General features: G+C 46.5%; 1 pseudogene; it reads left to right on the top strand.

Annotated features, from left to right (window-relative positions):
* The first annotated feature begins 6446 nt into the window (after positions 1 to 6446).
* LOC113456251 lies at positions 6447 to 6559 on the top strand (annotated as a pseudogene).
* Positions 6560 to 8159: the final 1600 nt, after the last annotated feature.

Raw genomic sequence — 8159 nt, 5'->3', positions numbered from 1 at the left:
TCCAGTTTGTAAAATTTCATGCAAATGGTTATTTGGGGGAGCAGTTCCAGTTTTGACATGCTAAACAACTTTGCCCAGCAACCGCTCTGATACATTCACTGAGACAGAGACTGTGTGAGGTGGTTTCTAAAATGCCAGAGGATGAAAGCCTAACCTGGATTAGCTCAATGCTAGAGCATTTGCCCGGCATGTAAGAGGTCCTGGTTCCGTCTCCTGCACCAGAAGTGAAAACTGAAAGCCCAAATCCTTGCTTTGAGGAGTGAATAAACCCTGAACAATATGGTAACTGCTTGAGAAAGCCCATTGGCTTCTGAGAGCAACAGGACCAGAAATCTGAACACCGCTCTGCAAACATTCCTTGCTGAGTAGAGCGTATCGTAAAGGCATGGACAATGTCGGCACCTGATGGAAGCGGACTCATATATCTTTCAGGGTGTTTGGATAGCCAAAAGAAAATTACTTATTTAATTGTCATATAAAATTATTTGTTTTATGGTTTTTGCATGGGGGTGGAGGTACAGGTACGTGCACCCCAACAAACGGATGTGGATGCCAGAGGAGGTCAGATGTCTTCCTCCATCCCTCAATGCCTTCTTTCTTTTAAGACATGATCTCTTCCTGAAGCTCACCTGAGGCTAGGGCCTGTGTGGTCAGCAAGTTCTCAGGATCCACCTGACACTGCCCCAATTTCAGTGTTGTGGGCAAGTGCAGCCATGCCTGGCCTTCAGTTAGCTTTTAGACTGCATGCAGTATTTTCTGGGAAACAAACCCAGTAGGAGGGGAAGACACTTGTGGTTCTCCCTTGGGAAGTTTCTGAGATAAAGTAGTTCTCAGTGGGCATAAGACTTTCTGCCTCCTTCCTCACCTCTTTGTACACTGTGAAGATGTGTCTTTGCCAAGGTGCCTTCTGATTGATTTAATAAAAGGCTGACTGGCCAATAGCCAGGCAGGAAGAGGTTAGGCAGGAGACCCAAACCAAGAGGACACTGGGAAGAAGGGAGGAAATAGGAGGTCATCAGGGAAACACAGAGGAAGCAAGAGATGAATATGTCATGTTGAACAAAGGTACCGCCAAGTGGGACAGCATAGATAAAAAAAATATGGGTAGCCAGGGTGGTGGCGCACGCCTTTAATCCCAGCACTCGGGTAGAGGCAGGTGAATTTCAGTGAATTCAAGGGCATCCTGGTCCACAGGGCAAGTTTCAGGACAGTCAGGGCTGTTACACAGAGAAACCCTGTCTTAAAAAACAAAACGAAACAAAAAACCCACAAAAAACAAAAAACAACAAACAAAATCAAATAAAGGGAACAAAACCAAAAAAAAGAAAAGAAAGAAAATATGAGTTAATTTAAGATGTAAGTGCTAGTTAGTAACAAACCTAAGCTATTGACCAATCATTTATAATTAATATTTATAATTAATAGTAAGTCTCAGTGTGCTTGTTTGGGAGCCAGCTGGTGGGACAGAGCTGAATGGTGGGATGGTGGGACAGAAGAACTCTGTATACAAACCTAAATCAATTTAGCTTCTAGAAGCCTTGAAATGGAAAAAAAAAAAACTACCAACATCCAATATGGGTATCCAATAGCAAACAGGAGAAGTTTACAAGTAGGGGGATGATTGAGCACAAGGTAGACGGAATCCGTTTCCTCTGTGGGTATTCAAGGATAAACTTGGGAGTCTCCAGGGAAAGCTTCAGACGGCCTGGCAGAGCTCTGGGCTCTAGATGCAGAAAGCAGCCAGCAAGTCTCTCCGGGAGAGTAGCAGGCTGGATGCTAGCTCTCGTGGGTTAACCGGACACAGACGGATGGAGCCAGGAGAGATTTCTTCACAGGTCGGCTTGGAGTTGCTGCTTCATAAATTGTATCCAGCCCAGCAGGAGAAGCCACACCTGTTCTGTGAAATGGCTGTCAGGGTTCACTCATGACACTCTGGCAGCTGTCTCAGGTCCCTCTGGGGCAAACGGGACCCACTAGAAGACCCGACAATTGTTCAGATGCCAGCCTGGGTTACTGGAGCAATCTCCTGCCACGCAAATTGAAATTACTCAGGTTGGAGCTCAAGGAGCTGCAAAGTGATCCTTGATCTAGCATTTGGAATTTTTTTTTCCAGGATGTAAAAAAACAATAATCATCAATAAAACCCCAGCATTTTCTTCTCTCTCTTTGTTTAGAGACAGGGTCTGAACTTGTGTGGCACTCTATCTTCAGACCAGGCTGGTCTCAAACTCGCAGAGGGCTGCCTGCTGCTGCCTCTGAAGGCTGGGATTAAAGATGTGCCCCACCACACCCTGTTGCCCCTACAGAGGCTGGAAGAGGGCATCAAAGCCTCTGGAAGTGGAGTGACAGGTGGTTGTGAGCCAGCACGTGGGTGCTGGGAATTGAATCCAGGACCAGTACGTGAGCACCAAGTGCTCTTTACCACTGAGCCATCTTGCCAGCCCCAGAAATTACAAAACATTTTTTATCTATTGGGTGTGGCAGGATACTTAGAAATGACCTTACCTCAAAAATACCTAAATTGGACCCTGCCGCTTTCCTGGGCAGCAGAGTAGAGAGCTGACCCTGTTGGTGGAGATGTTGGGGTGAGCCAGCCCCCCAGGGTGTGAGAGTGGGGAGAGCTAGCCACACCCTGCCTCAACAGTAGTGTGGTGGTGAGGGCAAGAGAAAGATGCCCTCCTCACGTCCCCCCTGACACCTGTGGTGGGCAAGAGAGCTGACCCTCTCCCTTCCCAGCTGCAGCACTCTAGAAAACAGTCCTGCACCTCACCAGGGCAGCACAATAGAGCAGACCCCCATTGACTGGAGTATGGGTGAGGTAGACCTAGAACATGAGCACAGGAGATCTTCCCCACCCCTCATCCATTGTACGGTGGAGTGGGCCTGGGAGAGATGTCTGTGGCGGGTGGGCGAGCTGGCCCTGAGGTCGTTAGAGCAGCAGAGCTGTCCTGCCCCTCACCAGCTTCAGCAGTCAGGAGAGTGGACCCTGTACCTCACCTGGGCAGCACAGCAAGAGTAGCCTTACTGGTGTGGGTGTGGGAAACCTGAGGGCCTGAAAGCAGGAGAACCAGGCCCACCATGCTCATTGTACAGGGTGAGCTACTTGGGGCAATGCTGGAGAGCTCACCATGGTGGTGAGGACGGGAGAGCTGATGGACTGTCCAGCCCTGCAACTACCCAGGTTCAGAACCAGGATTATGAACATCCTTCCCAAACATCCACCATGTTCCGTCTCTGATCCGCTGGAGCACATGAAGGTGCCCGTCCTGCAGACCCAAAGATGAGGGTCTCCATGACACAGGGCGACAACAGCATATCCAAGAGGAGACCCAGTGAGGGCCCAGCCTCGATAGTGTAGCATAAACCAGAGGCCTCTCACCAGAGCAATGACTCTTTGCAATGAACACTTGCTAGTAAAGATGAATGCACCAAAGGGTTTACTGTGTGACTCACTGTGTCACACCACAGCTTCCATGACAAGATTTTTTTTCCCTTTTTTCTCTTAAATTTTATTTTTTTGGTAGGGGGAGAGGTTGGGGCAGAGGGCAGACACAAAGGGATGGGGTATGAATGGGATCGGGACACATGATGTGAAAGACACAAAGAATAAATAAAAAGAGAGTTAAAATAATATCTGGGTAAGACTTGGTGGAACACACCTTTAGTTCCTGCACTGAGGAGACCGAGGCAGGTGGATCTTTATGAGCTCGAGGCCGGCCTATTCCACAGAGTTAAGTTCTAAGCCAGATGAAGGCTGCATAATGGGGCTTTGTCTCAAAAACAAGAACAAAACATACATCCATTTATTTATTTATTTGCTCCTTCATTCACTTATTTGTTTATTCGTTTATTTGTTTGTTTGTTTATGGGGCGCATATGTGGAGGTCAGAGGACTTTGAGCAGTCACTTCTTTCCATTCCCCCGTGGTTGCAGGGACTGGCCCTGAACTCAGGTCGTCAGGCTTGGCTCCTGAGCTTTTTTCCCTGCTGAGTCATCTCCCACAGCAACTACTTTCACCGTGTGACTGCTTGCCCCAGGCCCTGTAGAAGGGCTTGGCTTACTGTGCACCCAGTGAACATCCCCGCCTACTTTAAGGGCTGAAAAAGCTGAGTGAGACTCGGAGGGCTCAGGTGCTTTGCCCAGTTCACTCAGCCAACAAGAGGCAAGGATAGGATTTGAACTCAGGACTGACTGCCATGCGTGCCCTCTGAGCTGTGATTTGTTATTTGCAGGGTTTTAGTGTGTGTGTGACGCAAGAAGAATTATCTGTGAGGGTTAGCTGAGAGAACATACACAAGTCCAGAGTCCAGGCACACAGCGGGGTTCAGCGAATATTCTTTATTTTGAGATGATCTCACTATGAGGTTCTATCTGGCGTGAAACTCAGGCTTGCCCATAGCTCATGGGGTCTCACTTACCTCTGTCTCCTAACTGCTGGGGTTAAAGGCATGAACCACCGTGCCTGCCTAGTGCTTATTTTTTTTATAATTATTAGTTTATAATGTGTGTAGTAAATCCCTAGCTTGGCGCAGGGTGGAGGTGTGAGGGCCAGAAGTTCAAGCTGTCTTTAGCTACAGAGTAAGTTCCCGGACAGCTGAGAATACAGGAGACCCTATCTCAAAAACAAACAAACAAACAAGCAAGCAGTTTACACCGTGGGCTGCGTGCAGGAGAGTTGGACAACACTTTCCTATTAGTGGGTTTCAGGGACAATTATTGTTTATCTAAAAATAGCAGCACTCACACGGCTCCCTGGTAAGTCAGTTGGCCAAGTTAAAAATAGATGCTAAACACAGCAAGAAGAGAAATTCAATCTTCACTGTCAAGCCATGGGGAGCAGTGACAGTGGCTGCCACTGAAAGAGAAGCCGAGTGAACTGGCTGTGCGTTTGCATGAAATTAACCCATCTCTGATTCAGTTTCACCTGTCCCTTTCCCACAGCAGAAAGAGCATGCATATACATACATACGCAAATTAGCAGACTAAGATAATAAATCCTTATTATCTTCAATAATATGTACAGATTTCTTAATGTTGAAGGTTGATACTGACATAGATACAGTACAGCAATACTCAGGTCCTTGGAAAATCTTTAAGTGGAGGAGAAAGGATTTATTTTCTCATGTAATTAGAAAAGAAAACAGGGCTAAGTCTCACCATTTGGCCTGGAACTTGATATGTACACCAGGCTGACTTCAAACTCACAACAACGCTCCCGCCTCAGCCTTCCAAGTGCTAGGATTACAGATGTGTGCCGACACACTCAGCAACAGGAATAATGAATGTTTCAGGTGTTTGAGTACAGATGCCCACATGGCTAGTTGGTAAGTAGCTAAAAGAGGAGGGTGACTGTTCCCTCTGCGCTCTGTCAGTTCGCAGTGGTGGACTAGAGAGCTGGGCTAGCACTGTTGCTCTGTCATCTGAAACCCTGGGTTGAGACTTGGCATGGCAGAAAACTCTGTTCACTGTGCCAGGCACTCACTCCCCAGAACTGTGGCTGGCTCTCAAAAACTGCTGGTGGTGCACGCCTTTAATCCCAGCACTCAGGAGGCAGAGGAAGATGAATCTCTGTGAGTTCAAAGCCAGCCTGGTCTACAGAGTGAGTTCCAGGACCTTGTCTCCAAAAAGGAAAGAAAGAAAGAAAGAAAGAAAGAAAGAAAGAAAGAAAGAAAGAAAGAAAGAAAGAAAGAAAGAAAGAAAAAAAGAGAAAGGAAAAAAGAAAGAAACGAAGGAAGAAAAAACAAGAAAAATTGGTTGGAGTGCTTGGTTCTTTTTTCTCAGTTTTTAGGGTATCTCAGCTGTGGACACAATTATCAAATGAGAAAGCCATCAAATAGATACCCTTAAACCACATTATCGTATTCTATGGCCATCAAAATGACAATGGCAACGTCTAATATGGTGGCACATGCCTATAATTCCACCACTTGGAAAGTTGAGGGAGAATTGCTATGCACCCAGGGCCAGCTTGGTCTACAGAGTGAGAGTCTATCCTAAAACAACTCCCTCCCCACAAGAATATGACAGATGAGTGTGTATTAAAACTTAAAGTAATAGCAATTAAGAAAAATTGCTCTGAGCCAAGCATGGTGGCAGGTAGATCTCTATGAATTGGAGGCCAACCTGGTCTACACAGTGAGTTCCAGGACAGCCAGGGCTGCACAGTGAGACCCTGTCTGAAAAAAAAAAAGTTCTCCCATAAAAATACAGATAAAAGCAGGTACATTTAAAGAATAATTTGTTGGGTGCCATAAAAAGAATAAGAAAAAAATGATCAAGTGCTCTCTTTGATAGCACATACTCTATTTTTTTTTTTTTTGGTTTTTCGAGACAGGGTTTTTTTGGGGTTTTGGAGCCTGTCCTGGAACTAGCTCTTGTAGACCAGGCTGGTCTCGAACTCACAGAGATCCGCCTGCCTCTGCCTCCCGAGTGCTGGGATTAAAGGCGTGCGCCACCACCGCCCGGCTAGCACATACTCTAAAATTAGAACAATACAGAGAAGATTAGCCTGGCCCTGTGCAAGGCTGACAAGCAAATTCATGACGTATTCCATATTTTAAAAGAAAAGAAATTCCTACAAAAGGACTAGGGCAGAATTGATTTACAAATTTATGAGTGTTATTTTGTCCTAAAAAGGAATGTGGAAGAGGCTTACACTTACAAAATGCTGTGGCAGTTAGGAAAACTGGGGATATAAACACAGGAGAGGGGAGTGGCTAGTAGTATCAAATCTGCAGTCAAGTTGCCTGCGTTTGGTCAATACAAACTGGTCTTTGAAGGAGCGACCTCACTTCTGGGCACAATTTTCTAGAATGGTGAGTGGCGGGGGGTAGGGGACTAACCAGAGTAGTTGTGAATTTTCCTGTATGTTATATATGGACTGAGCACACAGGACTCTTATATTAGATCTTATGACCTTCTGAAAATAATAGAGACTGTAAATATTATTGGATACTTGAGATAGAGAGAAGAGAGGAGGTAGCCAAAGGTGAGTTTTCCTTCTCTGCCTCCTGGCCCACAGTGACGTGGACTGCTCTCTCTGCTCTAATGTACTGTCCCCATCTGAACCGACTGAACCCTCTGAAACCATGAACCCCAAATCTTTGCTCCTTAAAGTGTTTCTGTTGGATGTTCTGTTACAGAGACAAGGAAGGTAACTAATGTGGGGTAGGATGGGTACAAAACAGGAAGCTCTCAGCTTGTCACACGGGAGCGTTGGCAGTGTCTTGGATGTCAGCATTGAACGCCACAGAAACAGTTGCATAACTGGGATGTCTTTGGTTCCCTCCCTGCGAGAGCTGAGTGGGTCGGACATTGGGTGTCTTGCTTTTCATATATATTTAAAAAATTTTTCTTTTGCCGGGCGGTGGTGGCGCACGCCTTTAATCCCAGCACTCGGGAGGCAGAGGCAGGCGGATCTCTGTGAGTTCGAGACCAGCCTGGTCTACAGAGCTAGTTCTAGGACAGGAACCAAAAAGCCACAGAGAAACCCTGTCTCGAAAAACCAAAAAAAAGAAAAAATTTTTCTTTTATGTGTATGGGTGTTGTACCTGCGTGTATGTCTGCATAGTGTGTGTGTGTGTGTGTGTGTGTGTAGGGGATGGTGGCCGAGGCCAGAAGAGGGCATCAGATCCCCTGGAGCTGGAGTTACAACCAGTTGTGAGCTGCCATTGTAGGTGTTGTGAATTGAACACAGGTCCTCTGGAAGAGCAGCCAGTGATCTTAAAGGCAGAGCTCCGTGGTTAGTTTTGTCAACTTGGCAGAACCTAGGGGAAGAGAGTCTCACTGAGGGTAAATCCAGGTCTGTGGGCATGTCTGTGGGGGGTTTACTTGATTGCTTACTAGAGCTGGAAGACCACCCATTGAGGGAGGCATCATTCCCCAGATTTGGGTCCTGGGTAAGTAGACGTGGATCTGAGCAGGCATGCATTTATTCTTTCTACTCTTGACTTTGGCTGTGACGGGCTGCCTCTGGTTCCCTTCCCCTTGACTTGCCCTCAGCGTTAGACTGCATCCATTGTAAGCGGAGTAAACCTTTTCTTCCTTAGAATTTCTTAGGCTGGGTATTTTATCACAGCGACAGAAATGAGAGGAAAACTTGCAGTGCACACTCGTGAATTCAAACTCAGGAGGCTGAGGCAGGCCGAGTGCTGTAAGTT

The sequence above is a fragment of the Microtus ochrogaster genome, chromosome 6 (genome assembly GCF_000317375.1).
Source record: "Microtus ochrogaster isolate Prairie Vole_2 chromosome 6, MicOch1.0, whole genome shotgun sequence".
NCBI lineage: Eukaryota > Metazoa > Chordata > Mammalia > Rodentia > Cricetidae > Microtus > Microtus ochrogaster.
The sequence above is the reverse complement of the archived record's forward strand: the minus strand, read 5'-3'. Positions and strand labels throughout refer to the sequence as shown.